The following is a 20,982-nucleotide window of genomic DNA, read 5'->3' as shown; positions in this document are numbered from 1 at the left end:
TTTTCCTGACAGATGTCAGAGAGTCAAAGCTTCTAAACGCTTGTCAAGTTCTTCACTCTGTTCTACGGCCTTCCATAGCTCAGTGCATGGAAGTAGTAGGGTTGATGGTTGCAGCAATGGACATAGTTCCTTTTGCGCGAATTCATCTAAGACCATTACAACTGTGCATGCTCAAACAGTGGAATGGGGACTATACAGACTTGTCTCCAGTGATTCAAGTAGATCAGAAGACCAGAGACTCACTCCGTTGGTGGCTGACTCAGGATCACCTGTCCCAGGGAATGAGCTTCCTCAGACCAGAGTGGGTCATTGTCACGACCGACGCCAGTCTATTAGGCTGGGGCGCGGTCTGGGATTCCCTGAAAGCTCAGGGTCTATGGTCTCGGGAAGAGTCTCTTCTCCCGATAAACATCCTGGAACTGAGAGCGATATTCAATGCTCTCCGGGCTTGGACTCAACTAGCAAAGGCCAGATTCATAAGATTCCAATCAGACAACATGACGACTGTTGCTTACTTCAACCATCAGGGGGGAACAAGGAGTTCCCTGGCGATGAGAGAGGTGACCAAGATCATCAAATGGGCGGAGGATCACTCCTACCACCTGTCTGCGATCCACATCCCAGGAGTGGAAAACTGGGAGGCGGATTATCTGAGTCGTCAGACCTTTCATCCGGGGGAGTGGGAACTCCACCCGGAGGTGTTTGCCCAGTTGACCCAATTATGGGGCATTCCAGACATGGATCTGATGGCGTCTCATCAGAACTTCAAGGTTCCTTGCTATGGGTCCAGATCCAGGGATCCCAAGGCAACTCTAGTGGATGCATTAGTGGCGCCTTGGACTTTCAACCTAGCTTATGCGTTTCCACCGTTCCTTCTCATTCCCAGGCTGGTAGCCAGGATCAAACAGGAGAAGGCCTCGGTGATTTTGATAGCTCCTGCGTGGCCACGCAGGACTTGGTATGCAGACCTGGTGAATATGTCATCGGCTCCACCATGGAAGCTACCTTTGAGACAGGATCTTCTAGTACAAGGTCCATTCGAACATCCAAATCTAGTTTCTCTCCAGCTGACTGCTTGGAAATTGAACGCTTGATTTTGTCTAAGCGTGGGTTTTCGGATTCTGTGATAGATACTCTGGTACAAGCCAGAAAACCTGTGACTAGAAAGATTGCCATAAAATATGGAAAAGATATATCTGTTGGTGTGAATCCAAGGGATTCTCATGGAGTAAGATTAAAATTCCTAGGATCCTTTCCTTTCTCCAAGAAGGTTTGGATAAGGGATTATCAGCGAGTTCTCTAAAAGGACAGATTTCTGCTTTATCTGTCTTGTTACACAAACGACTGGCAGCTGTGCCAGATGTTCAAGCTTTTGTTCAGGCTTTGGTCAGGATCAAGCCTGTTTACAGACCCTTGACTCCTCCCTGGAGTCTAAATTTGGTTCTTTCAGTTCTTCAAGGGGTTCCGTTTGAACCCTTACATTCCATAGATATCAAGTTGTTATCTTGGAAAGTTCTGTTTTTGGTTGCTATTCTTCTGCTAGAAGAGTTTCTGAATTATCTGCTCTGCAGTGTAATCCGCCCTATCTGGTGTTCCATTCAGATAAGGTTGTTTTGCGTACTAAACCTGGTTTCCTTCCAAAGGTTGTTTCCAACAAGAATATTAACCAGGAAATAGTTGTGCCTTCTTTGTGTCCGAATCCAGTTTCAAAGAAGGAACGCTTGTTACACAATTTAGATGTAGTCCGTGCTTTAAAGTTCTATTTAGAAGCAACAAAGGATTTCAGACAAACGTCTTCTCTGTTTGTAGTTTATTCTGGCAAGAGGAGAGGTCAAAAAAGCTACTGCTACCTCTCTTTCCTTTTGGCTGAAAAGCATCATACGATTGGCTTACGAGACTGCCGGACGGCAGCCTCCTGAACGAATCACAGCTCACTCTACTAGGGCTGTGGCTTCCACATGGGCCTTCAAGAACGAGGCTTCTGTTGATCAGATATGTAAGGCAGCGACCCGGTCTTCTCTGCACCCTTTGTCCAAATTCTACAAATTTGATACTTTTGCTTCTTCGGAGGCTATTTTTGGGAGAAAGGTTTTGCAAGCCGTGGTGCCTTCTGTTTAGGTAACCTGATTTGCTCCCTCCCTTCATCCGTGTCCTAAAGCTTTGGTATTGGTTCCCACAAGTAATGGATGACACCGTGGACCGGACACACCAATGTTGGAGAAAACAGAATTTATGCTTACCTGATAAATTACTTTCTCCAACGGTGTGTCCGGTCCACGGCCCGCCCTGGTTTTTTAATCAGGTTTGAAGAATTTCTTTCTCTATACACTACAGTCACCACGGCACACTATAGTTTCTCCTTTTTTTCTCCTAACCGTCGGTCGAATGACTGGGGGGGGCGGAGCCTGGGAGGGACTATATGGACAGCTCTTGCTGTGTGCTCTCCTTGCCTTTCCCTGTGGGGGAGGAGAATATCCCACAAGTAATGGATGACACCGTGGACCGGACACACCGTTGGAGAAAGTAATTTATCAGGTAAGCATAAATTCTGTTTTTTCTCTTAAAGGCACAGTACCGTTTTTATTTTTTGCTTGTTCACAGTTATTAAAGTGTTTTCCAAGCTTGCTGGTCTCATTACTAGTCTGTTTAAACCTGACATAGAGGAAACTCATTGTTCATTATGTTTAGAAGCCATTGTGGAACCCCCTCTTAGAATGTGTACCAAATGCACTGATTTTACTATAGATTACAAAGACCATATTCTGGCTTTAAAAAATTTATCACCAGAAGAAATTGACAAGGAGGAAGTTATGCCGTCTAACTCTCCCCAGGTGTCAGATCCTATAAATCCTGCTCAGGGGACGCCAAGTACATCTAGCGCGCCCATTGCGTATACCTTGCAAGACATGGCGGCAGTTATGAATCATACCCTTACAGAGGTATTATCTAAACTGCCAGGATTGCAAGGAAAGCGAGACAGCTCTGGGACTAGAATAAATACAGAGCTCTCTGACGCTTCAGTAGCTATCTCTGATACACCCTCACAATATAATGAAGCTGAAGCAGGGGAGCTTCAATCTGTGGGTGATTTTTCTGATTCAGGGAAGATACTTCAATCTGATTCTGATATGTCTACATTTAAATTTAAGCTTGAACACCTCCGCGTATTGCTCAGGGAGGTTTTAGCAACTCTGGACGACTGTGACACTATTGTAGTCCCAGAGAAATTATGTAGATTGGATAAATACTATGCAGTACCTACTTACACTGATGTTTTTCCAATCCCTAAAAGGTTTTCTGAAATTATTACTAAGGAATGGGATAGACCAGGTGTACCATTCTCTCCCCCTCCTGTTTTTAAAAAGATGTTTCCTATAGACGCCGCTACACGGGACTTATGGCAGACGGTCCCTAAGGTGGAGGGAGCAGTTTCTACTCTAGCTAAGCATACCACTATCCCTGTCGAGGACAGTTGTGCTTTTCTAGATCCAATGGACAAAAAATTAGAGGGTTACCTTAAGAAAATTTTTATTCAACAAGGTTTAATTCTCCAGCCTCTTGCATGCATTGCCCCAGTCACTGCTGCTGCTGCTTTCTGATTTGAGTCCCTAGAGGAGGCTCTAGAGGTTGAAACCCCGTTGGAAGATATTATTGACAAGCTTAGGGCCCTTAAGCTAGCCAATTCATTTGTTTCGGACGCCGTTGTTCATTTAACTAAGCTAACGGCTTTAAATTCAGGTTTTGCTATTCATGCGCGTAGGGCGCTATGGCTTAAATCCTGGTCAGCTGACGTGACTTCAAAGTCTAAACTTCTCAACATTCCCTTCAAAGGACAGATCCTATTCGGGCCTGGACTGAAGGAGATCATTTCTGACTTCACTGGAGGAAAAGGTCACGCCCTTCCTCAAGACAGGTCCAACAAATTAAGGACCAAACAGTCTAGTTTTCGGCCCTTTCGAAACTTCAAGAGTGGCGCAGCTTCAACTTCCTCTAACACAAAACAAGAGGGAACTTTTGCCCAGTCTAAGCCGGTCGGGAGACCTAACCAGGCTTGGAACAAGGGGAAACAGGCCAAGAAGCCTGCTGCTGCCTCTAAGACAGCATGAAGGAGCAGCCCCCGATCCGGAAACAGATCTAGTAGGGGGCAGACTCTCTCTCTTCGCCCAGGCTTGGGCAAGAGATCTCCAGGATCTCTGGGCATTGGAAATTGTGTCCAAGGGTTATCTTCTGGAATTCAAAACCTCTCCCCCAAAAGGGAGATTTCATCTCTCACTTTTATCTGCAAACCAGATAAAGAGAGAAGCATTCTTACATTGAGTTCAAGACCTCCTAGTTATGGGAGTGATCCACCCAGCTCCGCAGGAGGAACAGGGACAGGGCTTTTATTCAAATCTGTTTGTTGTTCCCAAGAAAGAGGGAACATTCAGACCAATCTTAGATCTCAAGATCTTAAACAAATTTCTCAGAGTCCCATCCTTCAAGATGGAGACTATTCGAACCATCCTTCCTGTGATCCAGGAGGGTCAATACAGACACTACCAGTTTGTGGCTCTTCCCTTCAGGTTAGCCACGGCACCAAGAATCTTTACAAAGGTTCTAGGGTCCCTTCTAGCGGTCTTAAGGCCGCGGGCTATAGCAGTAGCCCCTTACTCAGACGACATTCTGATACAGGCGTCGACTTTTCAAGTTGCCAGGTCTCACACGGACATTGTTCTGGCATTTCTGAGGTCGCATGGGTGGAAAGTGAACGAAGAAAAAAGTTCTCTATCCCCTCTCACAAGAGTTTCCTTCCTAGGAACTCTGATAGATTCTGTAGAAATGAAGATTTTACTGACAGAGGCCAGGTTGTCAAAACTTCTAAATTCCTGCCGTGTTCTTTATTCTACTTCTCGCTCTTCAGTGGCTCAGTGTATGGAAGTAATCGGCTTAATGGTAGCGGCAATGGACATAGTGCCGTTTGCCCGCCTACATCTCAGACCGCTGCAACTCTGCATGCTCAGTCAGTGGAATGGGGATTACACAGATTTGTCCCCTCTACTAAATCTGGATCAAGAGACCAGGGATTCTCTTCTCTGGTGGTTATCTCGGGTCCATCTGTCCAAGGGTATGACCTTCCGCAGGCCAGATTGGACAATAGTAACGACAGATGCCAGCCTTCTGGGCTGCGGTGCAGTCTGAAACTCCCTGAAGGCTCAGGGCTTGTGGACTCTGGAGGAGACACTCCTTCCGATAAACATTCTGGAACTAAGAGCAATATTCAATGCTCTTCAGGCTTGACCTCAGCTAGCTGCGGTCAGGTTCATCAGATTTCAGTCGGACAACATCACAACTGTAGCTTACATCAACCATCAAGGGGGAGCAAGGAGTTCCCTAGCAATGTTGGAGGTTTCAAAAATAATTCTATGGGCAGAGGTTCACTCTTGCCATCTATCAGCTATCCATATCCCAGGAGTAGAGAACTGGGAGGCGGATTTTCTAAGTCAACAGACTTTTCATCCGGGGGAGTGGGAACTCCATCCGGAGGTGTTTGCACAGTTGATTCAACTTTGGGGCAAACCAGAACTGGATCTCATGGCGTCTCATCAGAACGCCAAGCTTCCTTGTTACGGGTTCAGGTCCAGGGATCCCAAGGCAGCGCTGATAGATGCTCTAGCAGCGCCTTGGTCTTTCAACCTGGCTTATGTGTTTCCACCGTTTCCTCTGCTCCCTCGTCTGATTGCCAAGATCAAGCAGGAGAGAGCTTCAGTGATTTTGATAGCTCCTGAGTGGCCACGCAGGACTTGGTACGCAGATCTGGTGGACATGTCATTCTTTCCACCTTGGACTCTGCTGTGAGGCAGGACCTTCTACTTCAGGGTCCCTTCAAACATCCAAATCTAATTTCTCTGCGTCTGACTGCTTGGAGATTGAACGCTTGATTTTGTAAAAATGTGGTTTTTCCGAGTCGGTCATTGATACCTTAATTCAGGCTCGAAAGCCTGTCACCAGGAAAATCTATCATAAGATATGGTGTAAATATCTTCATTGGTGTGAATCCAAGGGTTACTCATGGAGTAAAGTCAGGATTCCCAGGATATTGTCTTTTCTCCAAGAAGGATTGGAGAAGGGATTGTCAGCTAGTTCCTTAAAGGGACAGATTTCTTCTCTGTCTATTCTTTTGCACAAGCGTCTGGCGGATGTTCCAGACGTTCAGGCGTTTAGTTAGAATCAAGCCTGTGTTTAAACCTGTTGCTCCGCCATGGAGTTTAAATTTAGTTCTTAAAGTTCTTCAAGGGGTTTCGTTTGCACCTCTGCATTCCATAGATATCAAGCTTTTATCTTGGAAAGTTCTGTTCTTGGTAGCTATCTCTTCGGCTCGAAGAGTTTCAGAGTTATCTGCCTTGCAGTGTGATTCCCCTTATCTGATCTTCCATGCAGATAAGGTAGTTTTGCGTACCAAACCTGGGTTTCTTCCTAGGGTGGTATCCAATAAGAATATCAATCAAGAGATTGTTGTTCCGTCACTGTGTCCTAATCCTTCTTCAAAGAAGGAACGTCTATTACACAATCTTGACGTGGTTCGTTCTTTAAAGTTTTATTTACAAGCTACTAAAGATTTTCGTCAAACATCTGCATTGTTTGTTGTCTACTCTGGACAGAGGAAAGGCCAAAAGGCTTCAGCAACTTCTCTTTCTTTTTGGTTAAGAAGTATAATCCGCTTAGCTTATGAGACTGCTGGCCAGCAGCCTCCTGTAAGAATTACAGCTCATTCCACTAGAGCGGTGGCTTCCACATGGATCTTTAAAAATGAGGCTTCTGTTGAACAGATTTGTAAGGCGGCGACTTGGTCTTCGCTTCATACTTTTTCTAAATTCTACAAATTTGATACTTTTGCTTCTTCGGAGGCTATTTTTGGGAGAAAGGTCTTACAGGCAGTGGTGCCTTCCGTTTAAGGGCCTGTCTTGTCCCTCCCTTCATCCGTGTCCTATAGCTTTGGTATTGGTATCCTACAAGTAATGGATGAATCCGTGGACTGGATACACCTTACAAGAGAAAACAAAATTTATGCTTACCTGATAAATTTATTTCTCTTGTGGTGTATCCAGTCCACGGCCCGCCCTGTCATTTTAAGGCAGGTGTTTTTTATTTTTAAACTACAGTCACCACTGCACCCTATAGTTTCTCCTTTCTCTTGCTTGTCTTCGGTCGAATGACTGGGAGGTGGCAGTTAGGGGAGGAGCTATATAGACAGCTCTGCTGTGGGTGATCCTCTTGCAGCTTCCTGTTGGGAAGGAGAATATCCCACAAGTAATGGATGAATCCGTGGACTGGATACACCACAAGAGAAATAAATTTATCAGGTAAGCATAAATTTTGTTTTTTGAATTAACCAACGATTTTGAGTTAAATTTAAAGATAATTTATCGTTATTTGAGCATTTTGGAAAAATTGTTCACTTTTTCTTTTCTTAAAGGCACAGTACACGTTTTTTCTAAAGTTTATTTAATGCAATAAATAAGTGTTTAAACGACTTTTGTGGTTATTACTAGTCTGTTCAACATGTCTGACATTGAGGAATCTCATTGTTCTATGTGTTTAGAAGCTATTGTCCAACCCCCTTTAACATTGTGTAACTCTTGTACTGAAAGAGCCTTACCTTGTAAAGACCATATATTAGAGCAACGTTTCGAGGCTACCTGCCTCTTTCTCAAGCTTACATACACTGAATTGTGAACAAGACTTTATTCACAAGGCAATTAGTGAAGGGCCAATCCCCAGGCTCACAAGGGGCGTGTGCAACATAATGACATCACACAACAACTAATTGAAGAAAAAGTATCAATTATTAACCCATTAGAAGCTGACTGGAGGATTGGTCCAACAACTATATACAATTAAAAACAGTATAGCTACACAGAATAGAGGAACAGCATGATAGGATCAAAAAAATATAATGTTAACCTAACAGAAAAAAGTTTAAATTAATGGCATAAGGTCAAATTCTCTGTTAAGCCCTTTTGGTGACATAGTATCTAGTAACCAAATCCATTGGGGTTCCTTGTACAATAAGTCTCTCAACCTGTCACCTCCTCTGGATTTTTTATTTGCATGGTCAATGACCATAAATCTTAATTGATTGGCTTGATGGCCTTTATCCAAAAAGTGGGAGGGGACAGGAAGATGAGATAATTTATCGTTACCAATGTTGGTTTAATGTTGACAGAAGCGGTCCTTGACCTTCTGGGTGGTCTCACCTATATATAATAGGCCACATGGGCACTTAAGAGCGTACACCACATATTTGGAATTACATGTAAAATACCCTATCTCAATAATATCTCATCTTCCTGTCCCCTCCCACTTTTTGGATAAAGGCCATCAAGCCAATCAATTAAGATTTATGGTCATTGACCATGCAAATAAAAAATCCAGAGGAGGTGACAGGTTGAGAGACTTATTGTACAAGGAAGCCAAATGGTTTTGGTTACTAGATACTATGTCACCAAAAGGGCTTAACAGAGAATTTGACCTTATGCCATTAATTTAAACTTTTTTCTGTTAGGATCAAAAAAATATAATGTTAACCTATCATGCTGTTCCTCTATTCTGTGTAGCTATACTGTTTTTAATTGTATATAGTTGTTGGACCAATCCTCCAGTCAGCCTCTAATGGGTTAATAATTGATACTTTTTCTTCAATTAGTTGTTGTGTGATGTCATTATGTTGCACACGCCCCTTGTGAGCCTGGGGATTGGCCCTTCACTAATTGCCTTGTGAATAAAGTCTTGTTCACAATTCAGTGTATGTAAGCTTGAGAAAGAGGCAAGTAGCTCTAATAAAAGGCGTTTCCTGCTACAAGAGTGCTACCTTCTTCTCTTTTTGTTCTAACTATTTCCTTAGACCTTCAGGGGGGTATCTGAATGTTTGAGCACCTACTCTCTGCAAATCCTGCAGTGTTATATTTGGATGGGGATGACCCTGGAGTGCTGATCCAAACATCGACTTTACCATTGTAAAGACCATATATTAGGTCAAGAAAGTGTGCCTAAGGATGATTCTCAGTCTTAAGAGAATCAGGATATGCCATACAATTCTCCCCAAGTGTCACAACCTTTAACGCCCACACAAGCGACGCCAAGTACTTCTAGTGCGTCTAATTCTTTTACTCTGCAGGAGATGGCTGCAGTTATGTCAACTACCCTTACAGAGGTATTGTCTAAATTACCATTGTTGCAGGGTAAACGCAGTAGGTCAGGTATTAATGTAAATACTGAATCCTCTGATGCTTTATTAACTATTTCCGATGTACCCTCACAGTGCTCTGAGTTGGGGGTCAGGGAATTACTGTCTGAGGGGGAAATTTCAGATTCAGGGAATGTTTTAGCTCAGACACATTCAGATGCTATGTCATTTAAATTTAAGCTTGAATACCTCCGCCTGTTGCTTAGGGAGGTTTTAGCGACTCTGGATGACCGTGACCCTATTGTGATTCCTCCAGAGAAATTGTGTAAAATGGATAAATATCTGGAAGTACCTACTTACACTGATGTTTTTCCGGTTCCTAAGAGAATTTCAAAAATTATTAGAAAGGAAGGGGATAGACCAGGTATACCGTTTTCTCCCCCTCCTAATTTTAAGAAAATGTTTCCCATATCATTTACCATTCGGGACTTATGGCAAACAGTCCCTAAGGTTGAGGGAGCTATATCTACCCTAGCTAAGCGTACTACTATACCCATTGAGGATAGTTGTGCTTTCAAAGACCCTATGGATAAGAAATTAGAGGGTCTTCTAAAGAAATTATTTGTTAATCAGGGGTTTCTTTTACAACCTACGGCTTGCATTGTTCCAGTAACTACTGCAGCAGCTTTTTGGTTTGAGGCTCTAGAAGAGTCTCTTAAGGTTGAGACTCAATTAGATGACATCTTAGATAGAATTAAGGCTCTCAAGCTAGCTAATTCTTTTATTACTGATGCCGCTTTTCAAATTGCTAAATTAGCGGCAAAGAATGCAGGATTTGCTATTTTAGCATGTAGAGCATTGTGGCTCAAATCGTGGTCTGCTGATGTGTCATCAAAACATAAGCTTTTAGCTATTCCCTTTAAAGGTAAGACCCTTTTCGGGCCACAATTGAAGGAAATCATTTCTGATATTACAGGAGGTAAAGGTCATGCCCTACCTCAGGATAAGTCGGTTAAAATGAGGGGTAAACAGAATAATTTTCATTCCTTTCTGAACTTTAGAGGAGGACCCCACGCTTCGTCTTCTTCCTCAAAGCAGGAAGGGAATTTTACCCAATCTAAGTCAGTCTGGAGACCCAATCAGAACTGGAATAAGGGTAAACAATCCAAAAAGTCCGCTGCTGCTCCTAAGACAGGATGAAGGGGCGGCCCCCGATCTGGGACAGGATCTAGTAGGGAGCAGACTCTCTTTCTTTACTCAGGCTTGAGCAAGAGATGTTCAGGATCCCTGGGCACTAGGAATAGTGACCCACGGTTATCAATTGGAATTCAAGGACTTTCTCCCAAGAGGGAGATTTCATCTTTCAAAGTTATCTGCAAACCAGATAAAAAGAGAGGCGTTCTTACGCTGTGTAAAAGAGCTTTTTACTATGGGAGTAATTTGTCTAGTTCCAAAATTGGAACAGGGACAGGGGTTTTACTCAAACATATGTGGTTCCCAAAAAAGAGGGAACGTTCAGACCCATCTTATACCTCAAGTGTCTAAACAAATTTCTGAGAGTTCATCATTCAAGATGGAGACAATACGAACAATTTTACCAATGATCCAGGAGGGTCAATATATGACCACCGTGGACTTGAAGGATGCTTACATTCATATTCCAATCCACAAGGATCATCATCAGTTTCTAAGGTTTGCCTTCTTGGACAAATATTATCAGTTCGTTGGTCTTCCCTTCGGGTTGGCCACAGCAACCAGAATCTTCACCCGCGAGGCATAGCAGTGGCGCCTTGTCTGGACGATATTCTGATTCAGGTGTCAACATATCATCTGACAAAATCTCACACGAACACAGTGTTGTCTTTTCTGAGAACTCACGGCTGGAAGGTGAACATAGAGAAGAGTTCACTTGTCCCACAGACAAGGGTTCCTTTCTTGGGAACTCTAATAGACTCGGTAGCCATGAAAATATTTTTGACGGAGGTCAGAAAATCAAAGATTCTAAATACTTGCCGAGCACTTCAGTCCATTCCTCGGCCATCAGTGGCTCAGTGTATGGAGGTAATTGGATTAATGGTAGTGGCAATGGACATCGTTCCGTTTGCTCGCTTTCATCTCAGACCACTGCAACTGTGCATGCTCGGACAGTGGAATAGGGATTATGCAGATTTAATCTCCTCAGATAAATCTGGATCAAGAGACAAGAAACTCTCTTCTTTGGTGGTTGTCGCCGGATTATCTGTCCCAATGGACTGGTTTCCGCAGACCCTTGTGGGTGACAGTGACAACGGATGCCAGCCTTCTGGGCTGGGGTGCAGTTTGGAACTCCCTGAAGGCTCAGGGTGTTTGGACTCAAGTGGAGTCTCTACTTCCAATCAATATTCTGGAATTGAGAGCAATATTCAATGCGCTTCAGGCGTGGCCTCAGTTGGCTTTGGCCAAATTCATCAGATTCCAGTTGGACAACATCACTACTGTGGCATATATCAATCATCAGGGGGGAACAAGGAGTTCCTTAGCGATGATAGAAGTATCCAAGATAATCCATTGGGCAGAGGCCCACTCTTGTCATCTGTCAGCGATCTACATCCCAGGAGTAGAGAACTGGAAAGCGGATTTTCTAAGTCGACAGACTTTTCATCCGGGGGAGTGGGAACTTCACCCGGAGGTATTTGCCTCATTGATTTTCAGATGGGGCAGACCAGAATTGGATTTGATGGCATCTCGACAAAATGCCAAGCTTCCAAGATACGGATCCCGGTCAAGGGATCCTCAGGCCGAACTGATAGATGCCTTGGTTGTTCAGCCTAGTTAATGTGTATCCACCGTTTCCTCTCCTCCCACGCGTGATTGCTCAAATCAAACAGGATAGAGCATCAGTGATCCTGATAGCTCCTGCGTGGCCACGCAGGACTTGGTATGCGGATCTAGTGGACATGTCCTCTCTGCCACCGTGGAAACTTCCATTGAGACAGGACCTTCTCATTCAAGGTCCTTTCCAACATCCAAATCTAATTTCTCTGCAGCTGACTGCGTGGAGATTGAACGCTTGATTTTATCGAAGCGAGGATTCTCTGATTCGTTCATCAATACTTTGATACAGGCCAGAAAGCCTGTCACTAGAAAAATCTATCATAAGATATGGCGTAAATATCTTTATTGGTGTGAATCCAAAGGTTACTCAAGGAGTAAAGTTAAGATTCCTAGGATTCTGTCTTTTCTTCAAGAAGGATTGGAGAAAGGGTTATCAGCAAGTTCCTTAAAGGGACAAATTTCAGCTTTGTCAATTCTGTTTCACAAACGTTTGGCAAATGTGCCAGATGTTCAGTCTTTTTGTCAGGCTCTATCTAGAATTAAGCCTGTATTTAGACCCATTACTCCTCCCTGGAGTTTGAATTTAGTTCTTAGAGTTCTTCAAGGGGTTCCGTTTGAACCCATGCATTCCATGGATATCAAATTGTTATCTTGGAAAGTTCTGTTTTTAGTTGCTATTTCTTCTGCTCGAAGAGTTTCTGAGCTTTCAGCGCTACAGTGTGATTCCCCTTATCTCATTTTTCATTCTGATAAGGTGGTGTTACGTACCAAATCTGCATCCCTTCCTAAGGTTGTTTCAAATAAGAATATTAATCAGGAAATTGTTGTTCCTTCCTTGTGTCCTAACCCTTCTTCTAAGAAGGAGCGTATGTTGCATAATTTGGATGTGGTCCGTGCCTTAAAGTTTTACTTACAGGCAACTAAGGATTTCCGTCAATCATCTTCATTATTCATTGTTTATTCTGGAAAGCGTAGGGGTCAGAAAGCTACGGCTACCTCTCTTTCTTTTTGGCTGAGAAGTATCATCCGCCTGGCATATGAGACTGCTGGACAGCAGTCTCCTGGAAAATTACGGCTCATTCTACTAGGGCTGTGGCTTCCACATGGGCTTTTAAAAGCGATGCATCTGTTGAACAGATTTGTAAGGCTGCGACTTGGTCGTCCCTTCATCCTTTTTCCAAATTTTCCAAATTTGATACTTTTGCTTCTTCTGAGGCTATTTTTGGGAGAAAGGTTCTTCAAGCAGTGGTGCCTTCTGTTTAGGTTCCTGTCTTGTCCCTCCCTTTCATCCGTGTCCTATTGCTTTGGTATTGGTTTCTCACAAGTAAGGATGAAATCCGTAGACTCGTCATATCTTTGTAAAAGAAAAGTAAATTTATTCTTATCTGATAAATTAATTTCTTTTACGATATGACGAGTCCACGGCCCACCCTGTTCTTTTTAAGACAGTTTTTCTTTATACTTTTTGTAAACTTCAGTCACCTCTGCACCTTTTAGCCTTTCCTTTTCTCTATACCTTCGGCCGAATTACTGAGGGTGGAGGGGAAGGGAGGGGCTATATATACAGCTCTGCTGTGGTGCTCTTTGCCACTTCCTGTTAGCAGGAGGTTAATATCCCACAAGTAAGGATGACATCCGTGGACTCGTCATATCGTAAAAGAAATTAATTTATCAGGAAAGCATAAATTTACTTTTTTTATTGGGACATAGATAATCCTGTTGTATGGGTTACACTGGGGCATGAAGCAGGCACTGTAGCATGTGTGAGACTAACATTTAAACTGTTTTAAAAAGAAAGGGTAAACTGTTTTTCTCTTGTAAGGTGTATCCAGTCCACGGATCATCCATTACTTGTGGGATATTCTCCTTCCCAACAGGAAGTTGCAAGAGGATCACCCACAGCAGAGCTGCTATATAGCTCCTCCCCTAACTGCCATATCCAGTCATTCTCTTGCAACTCTCAACAAGCATGGAGGTAGTAAGAGGAAAGTGGTGAAATGTAGCTGTTATCTTGCTTAAATCAAAAGTTTGTTATTTTTAAATGGTACCGGAGTTGTACTATTTTGTCCCAGGCAGAAAAATAGAAGAATCTGCCTGTGATTTCTATGATCTTAGTTGGTTGTAACTAAGATCCATTGCTGTTCTCACACATGACTGAAGAGAGAGGTAACTTCAGCGGGGGAATGGCGTGCAGGTTATCCTGCTATGAGGTATGTGCAGTTAAGATTTTTTCTAGAAGATGTGAATGCTAGAAAATGCTGCTGATACCAAATTTGTGTAAGGTAAGCCTGAATACAGTGATTTAATAGCGACTGGTATCATGCTTACTTTCTGAGGTAATACTCTTTTATATTTACAATATAAAACGTTTGCTGGCATGTTTAAACGTTTTTATATATACTTTGGTGATAAAACTTTATTGGGGCCTAGTTTTTTCCACATGGCTGGCTTAAATTTGCCTAGAAACAGTTTCCTGAGGCTTTCCACTGTGTTACTATGAGTGGGAGGGGCCTATTTAGCGCTTTTTTGCGCAGTAACTTTTACAGACTGAGACATCCAGCTTCCTCCAATAGTCCCTTGAATGCTATAGGACATCTCTAAAGGGCTCTTAGGCTTTCCAAAATCGTTTGTTGGGGAAGGTAGGCCGACAGCAAGGCTGTGGCAGTTGGTGTGACTGTTAAAAAATGTTTATATCGTTTTTTTGATCCGTTTTTTGAACTAAGGGGTTAATCATCCATTTGCAAGTGGGTGCAATGCTCTCGGCTAGATTTAGAGTTTTGTCGGTAACGACCCGCGTAGCTAACGCTGGCTTTTTTCTGGCCGCACCTTTTAAATAACTCTGGTATTGAGAGTCCACAGAATGGCTGCGTTAGGCTCCAAAAAAGGAGCGTAGAGCATATTTAACGCAACTTCAACTCTCGATACCAGAGTTGCTTACGGACGCGGCCAGCTTCAAAAACGTGCTCGTGCACGATTCCCCCATAGGAAACAATGGGGCTGTTTGAGCTGAAAAAAAACCTAGCACCTGCAAAAAAGCCGTGTTCAGCTCCTAACGCAGCCCCATTGTTTGCTATGGGGAAACACTTCCTACGTCTGCACCTAACACTCTAACATGTACCCCGAGCCTAACCTTACACTTATTAACCCCTAATCTGCCGCCCCCGCTGACCCCTGCATATTATTTTTAACCCCTAATCTGCCGCTCCGTACACCCCCGCCACCTACATTATCCCTATGTACCCCTAATCTGCTGCCCTAACATCGCCGACCCCTATATTATATTTATTAACCCCTAATCTGCCGCCCCCAACGTCGCCTCCACCTAACTACACTTATTAACCCCTAATCTACCGACCGGACCTGAGCGCTACTATAATAAATGTATTAACCCCTAATCCGCCTCACTCCCGCCTCAATAACCCTATAATAAATAGTATTAACCCCTAATCTGCCTTCCCTAACATTGCCGACACCTAACTTCAAGTATTAACCCCTAAAGCTAAGTCTAACCCTAACACTAACACCCCCCTAAATTAAATATAATTTAAATCTAACGAAATAAATTAACTCTTATTAAATAAATTATTCCTATTTAAAGCTAAATACTTACCTGAAAAATAAATCCTAATATAGCTACAATATAAATTATAATTATATTATAGCTATTTTAGGATTTATATTTATTTTACAGGTAACTTTGTATTTATTTTAACCAGGTACAATAGCTATTAAATAGTTAAGAACTATTTAATAGCTAAAATAGTTAAAATAATTACAAAATTACCTGTAAAATAAATCCTAACCTAAGTTACAATTAAACCTAACACTACACTATCAATAAATTAATTAAATAAAATACGTACAATTATCTTCAATTAAACCTAACACTACACTATCAATAAATAAATTAAATACAATTCCTACAAATAAATACAATTAAATAAACTAACTAAAGTAAAAAAAATAAAAAAGAACTAAGTTACAAAAAATAAAAAAATATTTACAAACATTAGAAAAAAATTACAACAATTTTAAACTAATTACACCTACTCTAAGCCCCCTAATAAAATAACAAAGACCCCCAAAATAAAAAAATGCCCTACCCTATTCTAAATTAAAAAAGTTCAAAGCTCTTTTACCTTACCAGCCCTGAACAGGGCCCTTTGCGGGGCATGCTCTTTTGCCTGTAAAAAAAAAACATACAATACCCCCCCCCAACATTACAGCCCACCACCCACATACCCCTAATCTAACCCAAACCCCCCTTAAATAAACCTAACACTAAGCCCCTGAAGATCTTCCTACCTTATCTTCACCATACCAGGTTCACCGATCGATCCAGAAGAGCTCCTCCGATGTCGTGATCCAAGCCCAAGCGGGGGGCTTAAGAGGTCCATGATCCGGCTGAAGTCTTCATCCAAGCGGGAGCTGAAGAGGTCCATGATCCGGCTGAAGTCTTCTATCAACGGCATCTTCAATCTTCTTTCTTCAGGATCCGTGTTCATTCCGCCGACGCGGAACATCCATCTTCACCGACGACTTCCCGACGAATGACGGTTCCTTTAAGGGACGTCATCCAAGATGGCGTCCCTCGAATTCCGATTGGCTGATAGGATTCTATCAGCCAATCGGAATTAAGGTAGGAAAATTCTGATTGGCTGATGGAATCAGCCAATCAGATTGAGCTCGCATTCTATTGGCTGTTCCGATCAGCCAATAGAATGCGAGCTCAATCTGATTGGCTGATCGGATCAGCCAATCGGATTGAACTTGATTCTGATTGGCTGATTCCATCAGCCAATCAGAATTTTCCTACCTTAATTCCGATTGGCTGATAGAATCCTATCAGCCAATCGGAATTCTAGGGACGCCATCTTGGATGACGTCCCTTAAAGGAACCGTCATTCGTCGGGAAGTCGTCGGTGAAGATGGATGTTCCGCGTCGGCGGAATGAACACGGATCCTGAAGAAAGAAGATTGAAGATGCCGTTGATAGAAGACTTCAGCCGGATCATGGACCTCTTCAGCTCCCGCTTGGATGAAGACTTCAGCCGGATCATGGACCTCTTCAGCCCCCCGCTTGGGCTTGGATCACGACATCGGAGGAGCTCTTCTGGATCGATCGGTGAACCTGGTATGGTGAAGATAAGGTAGGAAGATCTTCAGGGGCTTAGTGTTAGGTTTATTTAAGGGGGGTTTAGGATAGATTAGGGGTATGTGGGTGGTGGGTTGTAATGTTGGGGGGGGGTATTGTATGGTTTTTTTTTACAGGCAAAAGAGCTGAATTCTTTGGGGCATGCCCCGCCAAGGGCCCTGTTCAGGGATGGTAAGGTAAAAGAGCTTTGAACTTTTGTAATTTAGAATAGGGTAGGGCATTTTTTTATTTTGGGGGTCTTTGTTATTTTATTAGGGGGCTTAGAGTAGGTGTAATTAGTTTAAAATTGTTGTAATTTTTTTCTAATGTTTGTAAATATTTTTTTATTTTTTTGTAACTTAGTTCTTTTTTATTTTTTGTACTTTAGTTAGTTTATTTAATTGTATTTATTTGTAGGAATTGTATTTAATTTATTTATTGATAGTGTAGTGTTAGGTTTAATTGTAGATAATTGTAGGTATTTTATTTAATTAATTTATTGATAGTGTAGTGTTAGGTTTAATTGTAACTTAGGTTAGGATTTATTTTACAGGTAATTTTGTAATTATTTTAACTATTTTAGCTATTAAATAGTTCTTAACTATTTAATAGCTATTGTACCTGGTTAAAATAAATACAAAGTTACCTGTAAAATAAATATAAATCCTAAAATAGCTATAATATAATTATAATTTATATTGTAGCTATATTAGGATTTATTTTACAGGTAAGTATTTAGCTTTAAATAGGAATAATTTATTTAATAAGAGTTAATTTATTTCGTTAGATTTAAATTATATTTAACTTAGGGGGTGTTAGTGTTAGGGTTAGACTTAGCTTTAGGGGTTAATACATTTATTAGAATAGCGGTGAGCTCCAGTCGGCAGATTAGGGGTTAATGTTTGAAGTTAGGTGTCGGCGATGTTAAGGAGGGCAGATTAGGGGTTAATACTATTTATTATAGGGTTATTGAGGCGGGAGTGAGGCGGATTAGGGGTTAATAACTTTATTATAGTAGCGGTGAGATCTGCTCGGCAGATTAGGGGTTAATAAGTGTAGGCAGGTGGAGGCGACGTTGAGGGGGGCAGATTAGGGGTTAATAAATATAATATAGGGGTCGGCAGTGTTAGGGGCAGCAGATTAGGGGTACATAGCTATAATGTAGCTGGCGGCGGCGTGCGGACGGCAGATTAGGGGTTAATAATAATATGCAGAGGTCAGCGATAGCGGGGGCGGCAAATTAGGGGTTAATAAATATAATATAGGGGTCGGCGGTGTTAGGGGCAGCAGATTAGGGGTACATAGGGATAACGTAGTTGGCGTCAGTGTACGGAGCGGAAGATTAGGGGTTAAAAATTTTTTATAGAGTGCCGGCGATGTGGGGGGACCTCGATTTAGGGGTACATAGGTAGTTTATGGGTGTTAGTGTACTTTAGAGCACAGTAGTTAAGAGCTTTATGAACCGGCGTTAGCCCAGAAAGCTCTTAACTACTGACTTTTTTCTGCGGCTGGAGTTTTGTCGTTAGATTTCTAACGCTCACTTCAGACACGACTCTAAATACCGGAGTTAGAAAGATCCCATTGAAAAGATAGGATACGCAATTGACGTAAGGGGATCTGCGGTATGGGAAAGTCGCGGCTGAAAAGTGAGCGTTAGACCCTTTCCTGACTGACTCCAAATACCGGCGGTAGCCTAAAACCAGCGTTAGGAGCCTCTAACGCTGGTTTTCTCGGCTAACGCCAAACTCTAAATCTAGGCCTCTGTTAGCTTATTATACACACTGTAAAAATTTCGTTTGATTTACTGCCTTTTTTCACTGTTTTTCAAATTCTGACAAAATTTGTTTTTCTTAAAGGCACAGTACCGTTTTTTATATTTGCTTGTTAACTTGTTTTAAAGTGTTTTCCAAGCTTGCTGGTCTCATTGCTAGTCTATACAAACATGTCTGACATAGAGGAAACTCCTTGTTCATTATGTTTAAAAGCCATGGTGGAACCCCCTCTTAGAATGTGTACCAAATGTACTGATTTCACTTTAAGCAATAAAGATCATATTCTGTCTTTAAAAAATTTATCACCAGAGGAATCTGACGAGGGGGAAGTTATGCCGACTAACTCTCCCCACGTGTCAGATCTTTTGACTCCCGCTAGAGTTAGATCAGTCATCAAGGGACTCTCTCCCGTGGTGGATTTCTCAGGAACATCTGTCTCAGGGCACATGCTTTTAGAGACCTTCCTGGGTGAGTGTGACCACGGACACCAGCCTGCTGGGCTGGGAAGCAGTCCGGAACTTGTGAAAAGCTCAGGGCCTTTGGACTCGGGAGGAGTCTGCTATTCCATCAACATTTTGGAGTTGAGGGCGATTTACAATGCTCTTATTGGCTTGGCCTCAGTTGTCCTCAGCCAGTTTATCAGGTTTCAGTCAGACAACATAACCTCTGTGGCTTACATCAATCACCAGGGAGGAACTCAGAGTTCCTTAGCCATGAAGGAGGTTACTCTGATTCTTCAGTGGGCAGAGATCCACAATTGCTGTCTATCTGCCATCCACATTCCAGGAGTTGACAACTGGTAGCAGATTTTCTGAGCAGACCGACTTTTCATCCTAGGGGAGTTGGAACTCCATCCGGAGGTGTCTTCCAGCTTAGTCCTTTAAATGGGGGGTGCCGGAGTTAGATCTGATGGTGTCCACTCAGAACGCCAAGCTTCCAAGGTACAGCTCAAGGTCAAGAGATCTGCAGGCCATTCTAATAGATGCTCTGACGGTTCCTTGGATTTTCAGGTTGGCCTACCTGTGTCCTCCATTTGCTCTGCTTCCACGAGTCATTGCTCGTAGCAAACAGGAGAGGGCGTCAGTGATTCTAATTTCCCCTGCATGGCCTAGCAGGATCTGGTTTGCAGACAGTGGAGATGTCATCTCTCCCACCTTGGAGACTACCTCTGAGGTAGGACCTCTTGATTCAGGGTCCCTTCCTTTATCCAAATCTCGTTTCTCTGAAGCTGACTGATTGTAGATTGAACGCTTAATTCTGTCTAAGCGTGGTTTTTCTGAGTCGGTCATTGAGACCATGATTCAGGCTCGCAAGCCTGTTACTAGAAAGATTTACCATAAGATATGGCGTAAGTATCTTTATTGGTGTGAATTCATATCTTTTCTTCAGGAAGGCTTGGAGAAGGGATTGTCAGTCAGTACCCTGAAGGGTCAGATTTCTGCTTGATCTGTTTTACTACATAAACGTTTGGTGGATGTGCCAGATGTGCAATCTTTTTGTCAGGCCTTGGTCAAAATCGGGCCTGTCTTTAAGTCTGTTGCTCCTACTTGGAGCCTTAACCTTGTTCTTAAAGTTTTACAGCCGGCTCCATTTGAGCTGTTGCGTTCCATAGACATTAAGTTGTTATCTTGGAACTCTCAGCTCTGCAGTGTGATTCCCCTTATATTATGTTTTACTCTGATAAGGTGGTTCTTCGTACTAAGTTAGGTTTCCTTTCTAAGGTTGTTTCTAATAGAAATATCAATCAGGAAATTTTTGTTCCCTCTCTGTGTCCTAATCCTCCTTCTTCCAAAGAACGTTTGTAACACAATTTGGATGTTGTACATGCTCTAAAATTCTATTTACAGGCAACTAAGGATTTTCGCCAGTCCTCTGCCCTCTTTGTTTCTCTGGGAAACGTAAAGGTCAGAAAGCTACTGCTACTTCTCTTTCTTTTTGGTTACAAAGTATAATTCGTTTGGCTTATGAAGACTGTTGGACAGCAGCCTCCTGAGAGAATTACGGCTCATTCAACAGAGCTGTTTCCTCTTCTTGGGCTTTAAAAAATGAAGCTTCTGTGGAACAAATTTGCAAGGCTGCAATTTGGTCTTCTCTACATA

Source organism: Bombina bombina, chromosome 1 (genome assembly GCF_027579735.1).
Source record: "Bombina bombina isolate aBomBom1 chromosome 1, aBomBom1.pri, whole genome shotgun sequence".
In the NCBI taxonomy this organism is placed as follows: Eukaryota; Metazoa; Chordata; class Amphibia; order Anura; family Bombinatoridae; genus Bombina; species Bombina bombina.
Note: the sequence above shows the minus strand (reverse complement) of the source record.